A 20,631-nucleotide genomic window follows, 5' to 3' on the forward strand; every position below is an offset into this window, starting at 1 on the left:
CTTCACAAGAGAGCAGTGACAAATTTGGATATTGAAAAGAAACACAATGAAGAGCTAAATATGGCAACGTTCTATATGCAGTAAGGAGCTTAGGTGTACTCCTGCAGTAAACTTTCATTTTGAAAGTCACGAAAAAAACTTGAATTTGTTTGACAGCATTCACACACCCTCTCTTATTGAAATGTTTGGCCGACAATTAAAAAGTTAGTATGTTGGATGAATATTATTAAATGTGCCGCATAGTCAGTTCATTTTGGTTATTACGAGGCCATTTTCTGTATGTGCTGCAGGTGAAAACAGCAGACAACAGGATACTGGAAGACCAGCTAGACAAAAAGGTTATATTTGATTATGTGTTTAGAAATAAGCGCAAAAGTTTGTAACTTACAAGTTTTCCTTATCAGGCAAGCGAATGTGAAGAGTTGCAAGAAATGGTTGTTTACTTGAAAGAACAGATCGTCCAAGCTCTTCAATTGATGAGTTTTTACCAGAAAGAATCAGATTGCAGCTGCAAACAGGCATCTCTCTTCATCTCTCTTCTACTCCATCTCATCTTCCCTAAAGCTAGAGCCATGTTACGAGGACTAATTGGGTTCCCTACCACCATCCCTGGCCGGAAACAAGATGTGAGGATGAGGGGACAGAAGCAAGATGTGAGGATCAGGGGACGCTATGTCGCCTCCATCCCTGGCCTTCTTCTTGGCATGTACTGGTTGGACATGCTCTGCTTCCTTTGCTCCCACCTTTCGTCCTCGACGCCTCTGCATATTTCTCCATCACTCTCTTGCAGGTACTCACTCCACCACTCCTCTGCTTTGAGTTAATCCACAAGTTTTTCATCCTTGCTTGTGTAGATTACTGTTGAAAACCAACAAGGCCATTCTGGAAAATTATTTCCCTTTTATGATTTGTTGTCTACATAATAATTTCTTTCTCAAATACAGTTGTGTTGTGTGATTTGCTATGCAAGCTATATATGGATAAATTGCAGAGGAGATACAATTGTGTTGGATTGTTCTAGACATGCATCACATAATTTTCTCAGATTTTGAGCTTATGTTGCTTTCAATTTGGTGCTGGTTCAGTTTTTTGTTTGGGATGATTTCCAATTTTACTTATAGCTCAAATTCTTACTGTTTTTCTGAACTCCTTTTTTTGTTTGAGTGATGTTGTTTTCTCTTCATGTATGTGCTGAGAATTCTGATAGGAGAGTGACTAATTTCTTCAGTATTACATTTGTATTATTACATGCCAATTTTCCAATTACTAATTTGACTCTCTTTCAGGTATCTACTTCCTCAACAAGTGAGCATGCCTGCATTTATCACTTGTGCATACGCAACATTTTTCATGTTTATCTTTTTCTCAATCATATAATTACTGGAAACATAGAGATATCTTATCCGGAGACTCCGGTATCTTGGCGACATCTTTTTTGGGGCAAATTATCTATTTCGCGTTTACCTCTTCATCTGCCATGGCTGCCCAACCACACGAGAGGGTGAGCACTGCCATGGCTAAACAACCACACGAAGCGAGGACCCAGTATCTGCAGGTTTTCCCTACAATCGTGCCCACCATATGTTTGTTGAAATGCTTCCTTGCAGATATAGTTGAAACTTTTTCTCAACTGACCCATTAATTGTTCTTTCGTCTGTATATTCAGACCTGGATCACCGGATTATTCAATTCTTTTTGTGCTGCAGAACTACAGAAGTACTACTTGATCATTGCAGTGTCCTATTCTGTGTATACCAATATCTCTAAACAGCAGTTTCCAGTATCTCTACAATTTCCTAGGTGAGCATCCCCAAATCCATCTCCTTCTTTATTCCCTTCTGTTTCAATTTCCAGCAAGCTTGGCCCCTTTCCCTTTCTTCTTGAGATTATTATATGTGTGGTATGATTTGCATCACACACTGCAGTTGGACAGGATGTTGCCAAATACAGTAGAAATCATGGAGTGCGACATTTTTAAGAGGCCACTTTTTGTCAAAATATGAAAGCTATATAATGTGTACATGGCGGTGTTACTGAATGAAAGGAGGTAATATCTTTGCTCTTTCTCAATTTAATGGTTTCTTCATGCCATATGGATTAATATGGGAAAATCCCACAGTCCAACTTTTTGAAGCTATGCGATAACTTTTATGAGGTTTGTCAAAATCTGCAGGTTATATGATGTGTAGGATGGCAGTGTTACTAAAAGGAAGCAGATAATTTCTTTGCTCTTTAATTTTTTTTTTTTGGTTTCTTCATGCTATGTGGATTAATATTTTTTCTTCCTTGTCCTCGCCGTTGTGATCTTTGCAACGAGAAAGAAGCACGAACACTCGATTAGCGGATCCGAGGTCAGTCTCTACCTCTTAGAGTTCGCTACGGGTTCTAATTATGAGGTCATGACTGATTTTTGAAGCAACTAAGGTAACTGTTTGCCATGTTGTTGGGTGAATTTGGTTAATTCGACATGATAATATGTGTTTGATGGAACGTGTATTAATCAAAAAACAACAACAGTGATGCCACCAAGCATATAGATGTAGCCACTAACTTACATGCATTTTCTGTGCGAGATGGGCATTCATTTGTTCTCTCTTGCAAGAATTAGTTCACACTAAACGAAGATCATATCTCTTCTGAATATATTTTAAAAAATTGTATCTCTCATGCGTGAGAGCCTTGGTTTGTACACGTATCATACAAGCTTAATACTGCCAATTATGTGCTATAAAAATATCTCTTTTAGGTTTTACAACCACTCGCTTGAGAGTATGATGTTCTCCAATTGCTTATATGAACCTTCTGGTGAAGCAATAGAGCTATTGCTTCATGATGTAGTTTTGTGTTAACTGATATTTTTCCTGAGAGTTTTCCATGATTTCAGTCCTTGGTCGTGCTGCTTATGAAGCTACAGTTTTTCTGCATAAATATGATGCCTTTGTTTTAATAGGAATATCCACATCGATGATGTAGTTTCTGTGTTAACTCATATTTTTCTTGGGAGTTTCCCATGATTTCAGTCGTTGCTCATGCTGCGTACGAAGCTATAGGTTTCTTGCATATATCCCCATCGCCTCGTCGCCCCAGCCCCCGCACCCCATCTGGATGGCCCCGCCTCCCCTTCGCCCCCGCGCCACCACGCTCCATCTCCCTTGGTCAACCCGCACCTCCCTGAGCCCGGCCAACACCGCCCACGCCTCCCTCACTCAGATGCTGCATATGCCTCCCCTCATCCCGTCGCTGGAGGGATTCCGTCGCCCCGATGTCCCCTCCTTCCAATGTTGGAGACACCGCAGACCGGACCGCGTGGATGCCGATTTGGCCGCCACCATCCCAAATCTCACGCCAAAGCAAGGAGGGTGGAGGGTGGGACGACCTGGTTGCTGATTTGGTCGCCACTTTCCCCACAATCTGTATGATGCCGCAGTCGCGCCCATACCACACTAGGCTTAATATTCAGGTACTATGGTGATGCAAAACTTCATGGATTTTGGTTTAGAGTATTATCACACGCTATGTACACTTGCTGGAGATCATTTGGTTGTGTCTGATGCACACACAAATTCGAGAAGTGGCGACCAAAGACTTAGGAGTAGCATGCTCATGAAAAGACTTAGGAGTGCAGCATCACTCCAAGGCTACAAGCTTGAGAAGGTCTATGCCCTAGCATGAGAAATCTGCACTGTTTGTTAGCTCTACTTTAATATATCCTCACTTGCTTCTGATTATAATGTTTCAAATGGTTTCCCTCCCCTTTGAGTTGTTTCAATGGGATGTAGATTGCAGGATCAAGACTATTGGGTCACATGGTGGAAGAAATCAGTTGGTAAGACCAGGTTCTTGTTAAAACACTTGCTGTATATCAAACTTAGAAGAATTTAGCTTACGCTTGTGGTTGTGCCTGCAAGTTTGGAACTTCGATTGATCTAACTAATGATAGGAGAAAGTGATGCATGCTAGCAATGAACTTAGTGGGTCATTTTCTCTTTGCAGAGGAATCCAACCTGATGAACGATGTAATATTTAGGTAAATGTTGTGAAACTTAAGATAATCGCTCAAGCATACAAATTAGGTATCTCATAATCAAAGAACCTGGAACCTGTTCTCTGGATTATGGATGTTTTCTTCTGTTCAGTCATGATTGAGACAATTGTTGCCAGATCAGGAAGTTGGATTGGAGGAAGCAGGAAAAACACCTGAAGGAGGGGATAAACATAGAATAATTGTTGTGTTGCCAATCTATAGTAGTGGTAGTGCTAGAAATAAATATATGTAATATGTAACAGATGCGCCAAGTCATCAAATATGTAGGCCCTAGGAAAGGGCTATGTATCAATGATGTTTTCAAGTAGTTAGTGATAGTTGTGATAGGATAGAAGTTAATTATTTTTTCCTATTCTGTTTTTAGCTATAGGAATGGTACACTAATTACTCCCTCTGTTTCTAAATATATTACTTTTTTTAGAGATTTCAATAGGGATTACATACGGATGTATAAGGATGTATATAGACGTATTTTAGAGTGTATGTCTGGAAAGCATGTCCAACAAATAATAGTTGCAAAATTTGATTAGTATTTTTTGTTCTTTTTAACTATAGTCCCAGAGACAAACATCTGTATAATACGGGTGCATCCTTAAAGGCTAGAGCTGAAGACTCAACTAGATTGATCTCTACAACTAACATGAAGGCATGTAGATTTTTGCTAAAGGATTCGGTGTCTGTTCTATATGTTGTGTTCGAAGAAGTACTAAAACAAGGTTGCTTTTGGCATATTTAGCGCTTCATATTAAATCCTTACACCGAGCTATATGAGTTATCTTAAGTTTGGAATGGATAGTGTGTCTGTTTGGGCATCGAGAAAGTTTGCATATGTATTATATACTTGGATATGGAATCTATAGGTTGGCAACATATATACCTGCTACTTTTCATCCTGTAGTTCCTCGATGATTGTTGCCTGTTGGGTTATTTTTTCCTTAGGAAGTTAATCCTGTAGTTCCTCGATGATTGTTGCCTGTTGGGTTATTTTTTCCTTAGGAAGTTAGGAGTACGCTGCTCAATACAGCCCTCTGATTTAAACCGTGTTTTTTTCTGCACCATGAAAATAGTTCAAAACATCTCAAGTGTTCAATTCCCTCTCTTGATTTCATTATCAAATCAAATGTAATCACTACTGAAATTCATAAATTTGCCGTCTGCCAAAGAGGACGGCAAAGGGTGCAACCACAGACGGCAAAGGCTTTACCGTCGGTCAGCAGACGGCAAAGTAGACGGTAAAAAAGATCCGGTGAAGAGGTTCTTTGTCGTCAGCTTTCCCAAAGCGGACGGCAAAGAATCTTTGCCATGAGTGGGCAGACGGCAAATTAACTGGGACGGCAAAGGGTGCAACGTCCCCGTTAAGTGTTAACGGCAGGCCTCCTCCCTTTGCGGTTTGCCTCCCCTCCTTTGCCATGTGGGGGCAGACGACAAAGAGGGGAGAGAGAGGGGGCAGATTCCCCCCTTTGCCGTCTGCCTCCACCCCTTTGCCATGTGGGGGCAGACGACAAAGAGGGGAGAGAGAGGGGGCAGATTCCCCCCTTTGCCGTCTGCCTCCCCCCCTTTGCCATGTGGGGCAAACGGCAAAGAGGGGAGAGAGGGGGGCAGATTCCCCCCTTTGCCGTCTGCCTCCCCCCCTTTGCCATGTGGGGGCAGACGGCAAAGAGGGGAACCAACCCCTTTTTTATTTATTTTTTGTTATATTCAGCATTTTTAACAATAATCAGGATATATATATATATATATTTGACATAAATAAATTTCTTTCCATACTAATAACCATATTAAAATAACCTCTTATATCCAGCTTTTAAGTTGCATCCACGTGCATACAAAGTTTCATATATTACACCAGTTTCATCCACGTGCATACAAAGTTTCATATATTCATATACTACAATAGTTTCAATACAACCCATGGTACAAGAAATCATCTTCAAGCATTCCATCAATATTTTCCAAGCTTCCCGTGAAGTGAAGGTAATCTGCAAAATGACAAATAAGAAAGTTAGAAGAATAATACTAGATGAAGTAGTGTATATATAGGTTATTTCGGAGAGAAATTAGCTAAGTATAGACCATTTAGGAGCTAACTAAGCTAATTATGTCATTTAGGTGGAACCCTAGCTAACTATAGGTCGTTTGAGAGCTAACTTGGGTAAAATAGGTCATTCCGGAGCAAACTATGCTTATTAAGCCATTTTTGATCCAGCTAGGCTAATTATAGGCCATTTAATACCTAAGTTAGGGGGAATAGGTCATGTTGCAGCTACATAAGCCTTATTATGTCATTTCGAGGATAATTAGCTAAGTATAGGTCATTTTTTATTAAATAGACCATTTAGGAGCTAACTAAGCTAATTATGTCATTTAGATGGATAATTAGCCAATTTAGGCTTTGTTAGATGAGTCTAATTAAGCTACGTAGAATAAGAGAAAGAGGAGAAGAAGTAAAAGAAGGAGGAGGAGGAGGAGGAGGAGGAGAAGGAGACGGAAGAGGAGAAGAAGAAGAAAAGAAGGAGAAGGAGAAGGAGGAAGAAGGAGGAAGAAGAAGGAGAAGGAGGAGCTCCTTCTCCTTCTTCTCCTCCTTCTCCTCCTTCTTCTTATCCTCCTCCCTCTCCTTCTTCTTCTCCTCTTCTTCTTCTTCCTTCCTTTCATTTTTCCTCTTTCTTCTCCTCTCGTCCCCTTCTTTGGGCTAAATTGGCTAAGAATGCCTTTTTGGAGCTAATTATGTCATTTCGAGGATAATTAGCTAAGTATAGGTCATTTTTTTATTAAATAGACCATTTAGGAGCGAACTAAGCTAATTATGTCATTTAGATGGATAATTAGCCAATTTAGGCTTTGTTGGATGAGTCTAATTAAGCTACGTAGAATAAGAGAAAGAGAAGAAGAAGTAAAAGAAGGAGGAGGAGGAGGAGGAGGAGTAGAAAGAGACGGAAGAGGAGAAGAAGAAGAAAAGAAAAAGGAGAAGGAGAAGGACGAAGAAGGAGGAAGAAGAAGGAGAAGGAGGAGCTCCTTCTCCTTCTTCTCCTCCTTCTCCTCCTTCTTCTTATCCTCCTCCCTCTCCTTCTTCTTCTTCTCTTCTTCTTCTTCTTCCTTCCTTTCATTTTTCCTCTTTCTTCTCCTCTCGTCCCCTTCTTCGGGCTAAATTGGCTAAGAATGCCTTTTTGGAGCTAATTATGTCATTTCGAGGATAATTAGCTAAGTATAGGTCATTTTTTATTAAATAGACCATTTAGGAGCTAACTAAGCTAATTATGTCATTTAGATGGATAATTAGCCAATTTAGGCTTTGTTGGATGAGTCTAAGCTACGTAGAATAAGAGAAAGAGAAGAAGAAGTAAAAGAAGGAGGAGGAGGTGGAGGAGAAGGAGACGGAAGAGGAGAAGAAGAAGAAAAGAAGGAGGAGAAGGAGAAGGAGGAAGAAGGAGGAAGAAGAAGGAGAAGGAGGAGCTCCTTCTCCTTCTTCTCCTCCTTCTCCTCCTTCTTATCCTCCTCCCTCCCCTTCTTCTTCTCCTCTTCTTCTTCTTCCTTCCTTTCATTTTTCCTCTTTCTTCTCCTCTCATCCCCTTCTTTGGGCTAAATTGGCTAAGAATGCCTTTTTGGAGCTAATTATGTCATTTCGAGGATAATTAGCTAAGTATAGGTCATTTTTTATTAAATAGACCATTTAGGAGCTAACTAAGCTAATTATGTCATTTAGATGGATAATTAGCCAATTTAGGCTTTGTTGGATGAGTCTAATTAAGCTACGTAGAATAAGAGAAAGAGAAGAAGAAGTAAAAGAAGGAGGAGGAGGAGGAGGAGTAGAAGGAGACGGAAGAGGAGAAGAATAAGAAAAGAAGAAGGAGAAGGAGAAGGACGAAGAAGGAGGAAGAAGAAGGAGAAGGAGGAGCTCCTTCTCCTTCTTCTCCTCCTTCTCCTCCTTCTTCTTATCCTCCTCCCTCTCCTTCTTCTTCTTCTCCTCTTCTTCTTCTTCCTTCCTTTCATTTTTCCTCTTTCTTCTCCTCTCGTCCCCTTCTTCGGGCTAAATTGGCTAAGAATGCATTTTTGGAGCTAATTATGTCATTTCGAGGATAATTAGCTAAGTATAGGTCATTTTTTATTAAATAGACCATTTAGGAGCTAACTAAGCTAATTATGTCATTTAGATGGATAATTAGCCAATTTAGGCTTTGTTCGATGAGTCTAATTAAGCTACGTAGAATAAGAGAAAGAAAAGAAGAAGGAGAAGGAGAAGGAGGAAGAAGGACCTCCTTCTCCTTCTTCTTCCTCCTTCTTCTTATCCTCCTCCCTCTCCTTCTTCTTCTTCTCCTCTTCCTCTTCTTCCTTCCTTTCATTTTTCCTCTTTCTTCTCCTCTCTTCCCCTTCTTCGGGCTAAATTGGCTAAGAATGCCTTTTTGGAGCTAATTATGTCATTTCGAGGATAATTAGCTAAGTATAGGTCATTTTTTATTAAATAGACCATTTAGGAGCTAACTAAGCTAATTATGTCATTTAGATGGGTAATTAGCCAATTTAGGCTTTGTTGGATGAGTCTAATTAAGCTACGTAGAATAAGAGAAAGAGAAGAAGAAGTAAAAGAAGGAGGAGGAGGAGGAGGAGTAGAAGGAGATGGAAGAGGAGAAGAAGAAGAAAAGAAGAAGGAGCAAGAAGGACGAAGAAGAAGGAGAAGGAGGAGCTCCTTCTCCTTCTTCTCCTCCTTCTCCTCCTTCTTCTTATCCTCCTCCCTCTCCTTCTTCTTCTTCTCCTCTTCTTCTTCTTCCTTCCTTTCATTTTTCCTCTTTCTTCTCCTGTCGTCCCCTTCTTCGGGCTAAATTGGCTAAGAATGCCTTTTTGGAGCTAATTATGTCATTTCGAGGATAATTAGCTAAGTATTGGTCATTTTTTATTAAATAGACCATATAGGAGCTAACTAAGCTAATTATGTCATTCAGATGGATAATTAGCCAATTTAGGCTTTGTCGGATGAGTCTAATTAAGCTACGTACAATAAGAGAAAGAGAAGAAGAAGTAAAATAAGGAGGAGGAGGAGGAGGAGGAGAAGGAGACGGAAGAGGAGAAGAAGAAGAAAAGAAGAAGGAGAAGGAGAAGGAGGAAGAAGGAGGAAGAAGAAGGAGAAGGAGGAGCTCCTTCTCCTCCTTCTTCTTATCCTCCTCCTCTCCTTCTTCTTCTTCTCCTCTTCTTCTTCTTCCTTCCTTCATTTTTCCTCTTTCTTCTCCTCTCGTCCCCTTCTTCGGGCTAAATTGGCTAAGAATGCCTTTTTGGAGCTAATTATGTCATTTCGAGGATAATTAGCTAAGTATAGGTCATTTTTTATTAAATAGACCATTTAGGAGCTAACTAAGCTAATGATGTCATTTAGATGCATAATTAGCCAATTTAGGCTTTGTTGGATGAGTCTAAGCTACGTAGAATAAGAGAAAGAGAAGAAGAAGTAAAAGGAGGAGGACGAGGAGGAGGAGGAGAAGGAGATGGAAGAGGAGAAGAAGAAGAAAAGAAGAAGGAGAAGGCGAAGGAGGAAGAAGGAGGAAGAAGAAGGAGAAGGAGGAGCTCCTTCTCCTCCTTCGGCTTCTTCTCCTCCTTCTTCTTATCCTCCTCCTTCTCCTTCTTATTCTTCTCCTCTTCTTCTCTTCCTTCCTTTCATTTTTCCTCTTTCTTCTCCTCTCGTCCCCTTCTTCGGGCTAAATTGGCTAAGAATGCCTTTTTGGAGCTAATTATGTCATTTCGAGGATAATTAGCTAAGTATAGGTCATTTTTATTAAACAGACCATTTAGGAGCTAACTAAGCTAATTATGTCATTTAGATGGATAATTAGCCAATTTAGGCTTTGTTGGATGAGTGTAATTAAGCTACGTAGAATAAGAGAAAGAGAAGAAGAAGTAAAATAAGGAGGAGGAGGAGGAGGAGGAGGAGAAGGAGACGGAAGAGGAGAAGAAGAAGAAAAGAAGAAGGAGAAGGAGAAGGGGGAAGAAGGAGGAAGAAGAAGGAGAAGGAGGAGCTCCTCCTTCTTCTCCTCCTTCTTCTTATCCTCCTCCCTCTCCTTCTTCTTCTTCTCCTCTTCTTCTTCTTCCTTCCTTTCATTTTTCCTCTTTCTTCTCCTCTCGTCCCCTTCTTCGGGCTAAATTGGCTAAGAATGCCTTTTTGGAGCTAATTATGTCATTTAGATGGATAATTAGCCAATTTAGGCTTTGTTGGATGAGTCTAAGCTACGTAGAATAAGAGAAAGAGAAGAAGAAGTAAAAGAAGGAGGAGGAGGAGGAGGAGGAGGAGGTGGAGAAGGAGAAGCAAGAGGAGAAGAAGAACAAAAGAAGAAGGAGAAGGAGAAGGAGGAAGAAGGAGGAAGAAGAAGGAGAAGGAGGAGCTCCTTCTCCTTCTTCTCCTCCTTCTCCTCCTTCTTCTTATCCTCCTCCCTCTCCTTCTTCTTCTTCTCCTATTCTTCTTCTTCCTTCCTTTCATTTTTCCTCTTTCTTCTCCTCTCGTCCCCTTCTTCGGGCTAAATTGGCTAAGAATGCCTTTTTGGAGCTAATTATGTCATTTCGAGGATAATTAGCTAAGTATAGGTCATTTTTTATTAAATAGACCATTTAGGAGCTAACTAAGCTAATTATGTCATTTAGATGGATAATTATCCAATTTAGGCTTTGTTGGATGAGTCTAAGCTACGTAGAATAAGAGAAAGAGAAGAAGAAGTAAAAGAAGGAGGAGGAGGAGGAGGAGAAGGAGAAGGAAGAGGAGGAGAAGAAGAAAAGAAGACGGAGAAGCAGAAGGAGGAAGAAGGAGGAAGAAGAAGGAGAAGGAGGAGCTAACTAAGCTAACTAAGCTAACTAAGCTAACTAATCTAACTAAACTAACTAAGCCAGCTAAGCTAACTATGTCATCTAGCTATATTTTATTAAATAGGTCTTTTTGGAGCTAACTAAGCTAATTATGTCATCTAGCTATCTTTTATTAAAACACTAGAAATAACATACCTAAGTTAGGGTCAAGCACGGTGGCTCTGGCTTGTTTCACCTGGAGAAGGCTCGATTGTAGAAGGGTCGTGCGATGCGTTTCGGGACATATTCTGCACCAAACATCGTTTGCAATGTGTAGTTAGCATGAGGACACTCTTAAGATCACTCCACTGAAATGAAACTCACCGTCCCCGCCACGTTAACGACTGGCATCGGCGGAGGGACTTGGCCGTTCTTCTCGCACATAGACTGAATATTTGGTTTCGACAAGTCAAACTTTTTATTTATTAATGAAACGGACATTCAAATGCAAGATTTGAAATAACATGAAGAAGAAACTTACCACGAAGAGCTCGTATATGGCCCTGGTAGACGCATCATTCCGTGCCCTCTCCACCTCCACCAATGCAGTCGTCCTCTCCTCCAGCTCCCTAATTTCCTTATCCTTCTCCGCCATAGCCGCCTGCATTACCTCTCTCTCTTTCTGAATAGCAGGCTACAACACAACTCATTGTTAGCATATTGGTTCCTGCGCACAACATAATGCGGAAAGATATTTGAGTCCATTAAACTAACCTCGATGGCGAGCTTGACTGGCCGTGCACGACGTGTTATCTCCGAACAAGAGCTCGTTTGGCATGCCTTTATCTGCCGGAGAGAGCTAGGACAACATATAAGGCTGTCTCCAATGGCGATCGAGCCATGGGGCCTCCCGTTGCCAGCTATCATCACCAGCTCTGGATCAATAGGCCCCTCGCTCGGGTTAAAGTCCTCCCCTTTCCTCACCTTCCCGTGATCTCTGTACTTCACGAGCTTGTCGTGGGAGGAGATGTTGGTGAAGTTTTCTGGATGCTCGAGGTCAGACTCAGAGAATGCCTTGACCTTCTTGTACGAGGCAGTATGGGCCATCGCATACAGGTCGTACATCTGTGGCGCCTCCGTCTTATTGTGACGCGCCTAAAAGAGAGAGAGAGGAAAATTGTATTGGTAAAGGAGAAGGAAAATTGAATTTCATGAGGCATGAAGCAAACCACATACCCAGTTCTCGCCAAATTGGATTAAGTTGACACTCCCTTGATGGTGTGGCACGCCAACCATTTTGCCACGCCTCTCCTTGGCGTTGTTGTGGATGGCCTCCCACGTTTCGGAGCACCACTAGTCCACCAAGGCCTCCCAACAATCCATCTTATCCACACACCATCTCGGGGGCACCTAAGTTAATAAAGAGAAATTTGAGCGCGTAAGAACCAAATCAAGGAAACTAACTACAAAGCCTTAATAATATGTAATTACCTTCATGTAATGCTCCTTCTCGATCTTAGCATCACGGCACTTCGCCTTGTCAAGCCTAATACGCAGCGTGGCATAGTAGTCTCAAACAGCCTGCACCCGAGCCTCGTGCCGAAAGTTTTGAAGTAGGCGGCGACATTCGGTTTCGATTACCTTTGCCGCGTCCTCCTCGTATCCCACCTCACACCTGTAGTAGGTCTGCAAACGAGACAACACCGATTAGTACAATAAATAGCTATGGTTGATTTATAATTGTGTGAAAGACAAATTACCCAGAACTTTCGGATCACCATGTCCGCCCTCGTGTCACACAAAACACCGTCGATCTCCACCTCCGGCGGGGCCGGGGCACCCAAGTAGTGCTCCCAGGTCATTCCTACCTCTCGCTCCCGACCGGGCAACGTAACAAACCGTGGGAAGTTTTGACGGCAAAGAACACCAAGGACGTTGTTGGGCTTGCGGACACCCTTGGCAACAACCCAACCCCTACAGTATGACAAATTAAAGCCAAAATATTAGATATTTGAGAAAACCCGCAGGCAAAAGGTTAAATAATAGTAAATTAACTTACTTGTCCCCATTTGGCCTAATCGACCACCTCTGCTCGGGGGTCGCTGGCACGAGCGGGAGCCCCGAACTACCACGCTAGTACACGGTAGCCCCCTCATCCAGCTCCTCGTCGCTACCAGCATGACCACTTGCCTCAGGCCAGGTATCCCACTGGGTCTCTTGGGACGTACCTGTTGGAATTATGCCCTAGAGGCAATAATAAATGTATAGTTATTATTATAATTCCTGTATCAAGATAATAGTTTATTATCCATGCTATAATTGTATTGAATGAAGACTCATTTACATGTGTGGATACATAGACAAAACACCGTCCCTAGCATGCCTCTAGTTGGCTAGCCAGTTGATCGATGATAGTCAGTGTCTTCTGATTATGAACAAGGTGTTGTTGCTTGATAACTGGATCACGTCATTGGGAGAATCACGTGATGGACTAGACCCAAACTAAATAGACGTAGCATGTTGATCGTGTCATTTTGTTGCTACTGTTTTCTGCGTGTCAAGTATTTATTCCTATGACCATGAGATCATATAACTCACTGACACCGGATGAATGCTTTGTGTGTATCAAACGTCGCAACGTAATTGGGTGACTATAAAGATGCTCTACAGGTATCTCCGAAGGTGTTAGTTGAGTTAGTATGGATCAAGATTGGGATTTGTCACTCCGTGTGACGGAGAGGTATCTCGGGGCCCACTCGGTAATACAACATCACACACAAGCCTTGCAAGCAATGTAACTTAGTGTAAGTTATGGGATCTTGTATTACGGAACGAGTAAAGAGACTTGTCGGTAAACGAGATTGAAATAGGTATGCGGATACTGACGATCGAATCTCGGGCAAGTAACATACCGAAGGACAAAGGGAATGACATACGGGATTATACGAATCCTTGGCACTGAGGTTCAAACGATAAGATCTTCGTAGAATATGTAGGATCCAATATGGGCATCCAGGTCCCGCTGTTGGATATTGACCGAGGAGTCTCTCGGGTCATGTCTACATAGTTCTCGAACCCGCAGGGTCTGCACACTTAAGGTTCGACGTTGTTTTATGCGTATTTGAGTTATATGGTTGGTTACCGAATGTTGTTCGGAGTCCCGGATGAGATCACGGACGTCACGAGGGTTTCCGGAATGGTCCGGAAACGAAAATTGATATATAGGATGACCTCATTTGATTACCGGAAGGTTTTCGGAGTTATCGGGAATGTACCGAAAATGACGAATGGGTTCCGGGAGTTCACCGGGGGGGGGGGGGGGGGGGGCAACCCACTCCGGGGAAGCCCATAGGCATTTGGGGGGGTCACACCAGCCCTTAGTGGGCTGGTGGGACAGCCCACCAATCCCCTATGCGCCAAGAGAGAAAAAATCAAAGGGAAAGGAAAAAAAAGGGGGAAGTGGGAAAGGGGAAGGACTCCCTCCCACCAAACCAAGTAGGACTCGGTTTGGGGGGGGGGGAGAGTCCTCCCCCCTGGCTCGGCCGACCCCTTGGGGATCCCTTGGACCCCAAGGCAAGGTCCCCCTCCCTCCTCCTATATATATGGGGCTTTTAGGGCAGATTTGAGACGACTTTCTCACGGCTGCCCGACCACATACCTCCATAGTTTTTCCTCTAGATCGCGTTTCTGCGGAGCTCGGGCGGAGCCCTGCTGAGACGAGATCATCACCAACCTCCGGAGCGCCGTCACGCTGCCGGAGAACTCTTCTACCTCTCCGTCTCTCTTGCTGGATCAAGAAGGCCGAGATCATCGTCGAGCTGTACGTGTGCTGAACGCGGAGGTGCCGTCCGTTCGGTACTAGATCGTGGGACTGATCGCGGGATTGTTCGCGGGGCGGATCGAGGGACGTGAGGACGTTCCACTACATCAACCGCGTTCTCTAACGCTTCTGCTGTACGATCTACAAGGGTACGTAGATCACTCATCCCCTCTCGTAGATGGACATCACCATGATAGGTCTTCGTGCGCGTAGGAAAAATTTTGTTTCCCATGCGACGTTCCCCAACAGTACCCTCATCCCTGCTTTGCTCCGGAGTCGCCTGAAAGGAAGCCTCTGGGACAGGAGTCTCGTCGACCCGAGGCTCGTGAACCGGAGACCGTGTAGCCTCCACCTCAGACGAATCCACCCTAGAAGTCCTGTGCTCAGGTGAATCAGCTTGGGGTGGTGGCGGAGACCGTGTAGCCCTACCTCTCCCGCGGCCACGTGTACCTTTAGTACAACATAAATACCAACATGAGTAATAAAATGTATATAAATATCAATATGCATACAACATGAGTACAACATAAATACCAACATGAATACAACGTGTACCTTTAGTGCCTCTCGGCTTCGCGGGGGGTCGACCTCCTCTCACGGGGGGCGCTCCTTGCAAAGTAGAGAGCAACACTCTCCGAAGAGGCGAGGCAGGAATGGAAGTACCCATCCCATCACCCGCCGACGAAGAAGCAGCCGCGAAGTGCTTTCGACCCTTTCCCACCATCTTTCAACACCTGTCATGACAAAGAGTAAATGAAATTAGTACAACATAAATACAAACAGGAGTAATAAAATGTATATAATTTAAGTGTATCATCGTCATAAATACCAACATGACTAATAAAAATTGAATACCTAACATGAACTCAAAATTTATATATAGTATAATAGTTGAATAACTGACATGAACTAATAACAATCGTCCTCGTCTATATATGCTTCGGGGTCAATAAATGCATCATGATCATCACTATCATCAGTAAATGCATCATCATCATCACTATCACGAAGAACATGTGGAAGGCCACCATTATGTAATCGGTCAAGAAGTGACAGGTCATCCGCAGCAGTAACCTCTTCTTCTTCCAGCTCTTCCTGTTCGGGCTCAGGGGTTATGACGGATTCACTGTCGCTGTCTACTTCAATGTTCTGGGGTGAAGTAGAGCGGTTCTTGAAACGTTTCTTGGACATACGTTTTTCTTGGAAGAATTCTCCTTCATATGTGTCTGGGTTAATGTGAGGTTCGTAATCCTCTTCATTGAGGGTAGGTGGTCTAAAATGTGGTGGCACTTCATAAACGACATCCCAACCTTTGAGATTTGGATCAGTTTGGCAGGCCCACGGTAGATAGAAAACTTGTGTCGCCTGTTGAGCCGTAATATAGACACCGGGAACATCTAAGTGGGTGTTTTGGTTGATTTCGACTAGTCCTATATGTTCATGAGTCCTTCTAGTCTCCCTCGGCTCAAACCAATAACATTTGAAGACTACGACGGTCGGTGGGTTTTCACCATAGAATAGAAGTTCATAAATTGCTTCAACTCTTCCATAATACTCGGTGTCTCCTTCGCCGATAGCAGAGACAGAACAATTTGTAGTCTTTAGGTCGGGCATAGATAGCTTTTTTCCAAAGGTACGAAAGTGATACCCGTTGATGTTGTATTTGTCAAATGAACGGACCTTATAGTCAAAACTATTAGCGACTTGTCTCAACTCGGCGTCCATAGACTCTGCATCAGCCTACAAGTTTAATACGAAAGAATGGATGCATTAGCCGCAAATTAGACCAATAAATCAAATGGGCCCTTAATGGTAATAAATTACCCTTTGTTTGAACCAAGGGATGAAACCGGGATAGTCGCCTCCATGCTTTGCGAGAAGCTCATACTCTTCGACGGAATCCTTTTCGATGACCGCTCCATCCGAGAATTCGGCGACGTATCGAATATATCAAATATCCGGGAATAAGAGTAGTTCAAAGCAATTAGAAGTTGCGGAACAATAAATTACCGAGAACTTACTCGATGTATGGCCGCACTTCTGTTAGGTTGGTGAAGATATACAATGAGATGGTCCGCCATACTTTGACATCCAACGATTTCCCTTTCGAAGCACCGGATGGTGCGAGCTTACCTTTGAATAGGCTGAGGTTGGATCGAACTTTTTCTCGAGCGCAATCACTGTACCGAGGCTTCGGGTTATGCAAATGATGATTTTTGGCTTCGTAGTGTGCTGTCACGAAGTTTTCCGCCTCCTCAGTAATGAATGCCTCGGCCATCGATGCTTCAATTCTACGTTTATTTTTACACTTAGCTCGAAGCGTCTTCTGCATCCTCTCAGTTGAGTAGCACCATCGATTTTGAACGCCCCCCCCCATTCTTGCCTCGGTCGGGAGATGCAAAATCAAATGTTGCATTGGATTAAAGAAGCCCGGTGGAAAGATCTTTTCTAATTTTCAGATCAACTCTCGCTCCCCTCTTTAGATTCACAGCATACCCATCGGGGAACATCAACCGCATTTTCACCCATAATAGCATTTCCCTCATAGCTGGCCTTTCAAGATTGAACCATGCCTTTGGCTTCGCTATGCTTTGCTTTCTTTTTCGTTGTCGCAAGTTTTGCAACGGTCTATCACATAGAGCCTCCAGGTCGATTCTAGCCTTAGGATTATCTTTTGACTTCCCCTCTATGTCGAACAATGTACCAAAAATGGCCTCCGCAATATTCTTTTCAGTGTGCATCACGTCAATGTTGTGTGGGCAAAGGAGGTCTTTGAAGTAAGGGAGATCCCATAAGCATGACTTGTGAGTCCAGGCGTCTTCCAGATTATACCCTTTGAAGTATCCTGGACGCAAAGGATCAGGCTCGAGAGCGTTTAACTGATCAAGGGTCTGTTGGCCTGTCAACGCAGCTGGTGCAGTGTTTTTGACAACTCTACCTTTGATGAAATTCTTCTTGTCTTTTCTGAACTTATGGTCAGGATCCAGGAATTGTCTATGCATGTCGAAGCAAGAATACTTGCGACCAGCCTGCAGCCAACGGAACTGAAGAGCTGCCTTGCATGTGGTGCATGGGAACCTTCCATGCACACACCAGCCAGCGAATAACGCAAACGTCGGATAATCATGCGTCGAGTACATGTACCACACATGCATTTTGAAATTTGTTTTCGTAGCCGCGTCGTAGGTCTTGATCCCATTATCCCAGGCTTCTTGCAACTCATCCTTAAGCGGCTGCATGTACACATTCATATTCTTCCCCGGATAGTTGGGCCCTGGAATTATCAACGTCGGGAATATGTTTTTTCTTTTCATAATCTCTCCGGGTGGCAAATTTAGTGGAATGACAAATACAGGCCAACAACTGTATTGTGCTGCCGTCATACCATACACATTGAACCCATTCGTGCTGATGGCAACTCTAGGTTGCCTTGGATCTTCCGATTTATCCTTATGTAATGCATCGAAGTGCCTCCGCGCAAAACCATCTGAAGTGTGTACCAGCATCTTGTTCCCATCCGCATCTAGTTCGGTTCTTTTGCCCAATTTGGGCCATGTCATCTGTCTGGCCGTCTCTTCGACCATGAAAAGACGGTGAAGTCTTGGTACGATTGGCAGATATCGAAGAACACTAATGGGGATTTTGGTCTGATTCTTCTCACCCATGCCGTTGTCTACCACAATATACCTGGAAGAATTGCAAATGGGGCAATAGTTCAACGCCGCATACTCAAGCCTAAATAAGGCACATCCATTCTCACATGCATGTATCTTCTCATAGGGCATCTTAAGTACACGGAGGATTTTCTCTGACTGGTACAGGTTTGCAGGCAGTACATGGCCTTTGGGTAGAAAGCGTCCAAATATCGTCATCATCGCGTCGTAGCATTCTCTGCCTAGGTTGAATTGAGCCTTCAGAGCCATTACTTGTGCGATGGCATCCAGCTGACAAAGCTCAGTCTGCTCGTGGAGAGGACGTTTTGAAGACTCCAGCATTTCATAGAAGGCCTTTGCATATTCCTCCATCTCATCGTCCGAATCACGAGCATCATCAAAGTCTTGCACCATGTCTTCAATCCCGGTACCATGCTCGTCGGTGCGACGACGAATCACCTCAGCTCTGGCACGTTGGTCAGACTCACCATGAAAAGTCCACACCATATAATTAGGCGTAAAACCCCACTTCTGCAGGTGTTTACCCATTTCAAACTCTGTCTGCTTTTTCCAGTTGTCGCAGTTGGGACAGGGGCACCATGTTTTATGCTGGCCATTTGCAAATGCGGGTCTCACAAACCCCCTGGTTTTTGTTAACCATTCATGGGTCATGTCTTTCTGACTAGGGTGACCAGTGTACATCCAAGCACGATCACTCATGTTGCCTAGCTACCTATGGGGGCACAAGAAATAAATATATAATTCATCATCTATATTCATATGCTAATCAAGTTTGTCAGTTTTATTACGTCCATGCAACCTACACGCTAATAGGTAAAGATAGGTCCTAATCCCACCCGAGTATGTGTAGACTGGGTTCGTTTTCCCATGCTCTGCTCCAGATGCGACGCAGAATTTCGGCAGCACCTCCCCTCTGTTCTCCTGATGCACGTATCGGCAATAAGCAGAGAGGATGTGTACCCGGAGAACAACAGGGGAGGCACTGACGAAATTCCGCATCGGATCCGGAGCACAGCATACGGGAAAACAAACCCAATCTACACATACTCGGGCTGTCCATGGATAACGTTGGACAATTCGAAAGGATGGCGGTTATAAATATGCAAAGAAATGCATATTTGTAGATGTCGCCCTTTCGAACGGGAGACACATACTGGTCATGCATACTCATGATTGACGAAACCTATAGCTAGCAAGTTTCATCGGCACGAAGACCAGGACAGAGCAAATTAAGGGGGTAGGAGGAGAACTCATTTGTGCTCACCAACAAACGCAAGGGCGGAGCTCGTCCAACGCACGTGGAGGTCGTCGAACAACTCCACATTGAAATTCACCCGATCAACACAAATATGATGTTTTTATAATTAACATAATCGGAAAATATGTGACCTAACTCATAATTTACAAAATTATGACCCCGTCGGCTTAGTGGCGGCGATGGTCGGTGGTGTCGGGTGTCGGTGGTGTCGATGGTCGGTGGTGTCGGGTGTCGGTGGCGTCGATGGTCGGTGGTGTCGGGTGTCGGTGGCGTCGGCGATCAGGGGTTAGTTGTGTCGGTGGTCGGGGGTTAGTGTTGTCGGGGGTCGAGGATCACTGGCGTCGGGGGTTGGGGTCTCTTTGGTCAACAAGAGGCCGAAGAGGTGTCGGGGGTCGGGGGTTGGGGGTCAATGGTGTCGGGGGTCGGGGGTAGGGGGCCGGGGGTCGAGGGTCAGGGGCGTCGGGGGTCGGGGGTCGAGGGTCAGTGGCGTCGGGAGTCGAGGGTCAGTGGCGTCGGGCGTCGGGGGTCGAGGATCGAGGGTCAGTGGCTTCTGTAGTCGAGGGTCAATGGCGTCGGGCATCGGGGGTCGGGGGTTAGTGGAGTCGGGAGTCGAGGGTCGGGGATCAGTGGTGTCGGGCGTCGGGGGTCGGGAGTCGGGTCTCAATGGCGTCGGAGGTTGGGGGTCGAGGGTCGGGGGTTGGTGGCGTCGGGCGTCGGGCGTCGGGGGTCGTGGGCCGGGGGTCGGGGTCCTTTTCTTTCTTCTTCTCCTCTCTCCTCTTCTTCTTCTTCTTCTTCTTTCTCCTCCTCCTCCTCCTCTTCTTCTTCTTCTTTCTTTTATCTTTCTCCTCCTTTCCTCTTTCTTCTTCTTCTTCTTCTTCCTTTTTCTTCTAGTTTATTGTTCTCTTATTTTCTTCTAAGTTATTTCCTATCTATTGTTTTCTTCTCTATCTACTCTTTCTACCTAATAAACTAACTATCTAATTTCTGTTTTCTAAAACATACACAAGTAACATGAATCAACTTACTTACACTCTTTTCAACAATACACAAGTATCATCAGGAAGGAATTCCCCAATAT

The 20,631-nt window shown here is 43.9% G+C and overlaps 1 long non-coding RNA gene across 1 annotated transcript; it reads left to right on the forward strand.

Annotated features, from left to right (window-relative positions):
• Nucleotides 1–1,074: 1,074 nt before the first annotated feature.
• On the forward strand, nucleotides 1,075–2,070 carry LOC123440905. The gene is made up of 2 exons (XR_006630378.1): nucleotides 1,075–1,800; nucleotides 1,926–2,070. It is a non-coding gene; the product is annotated as an uncharacterized LOC123440905 (long non-coding RNA).
• Nucleotides 2,071–20,631: the final 18,561 nt, after the last annotated feature.

This window comes from Hordeum vulgare, chromosome 3H (assembly GCF_904849725.1).
Source record: "Hordeum vulgare subsp. vulgare chromosome 3H, MorexV3_pseudomolecules_assembly, whole genome shotgun sequence".
Classification (NCBI taxonomy): Eukaryota; Viridiplantae; Streptophyta; class Magnoliopsida; order Poales; family Poaceae; genus Hordeum; species Hordeum vulgare.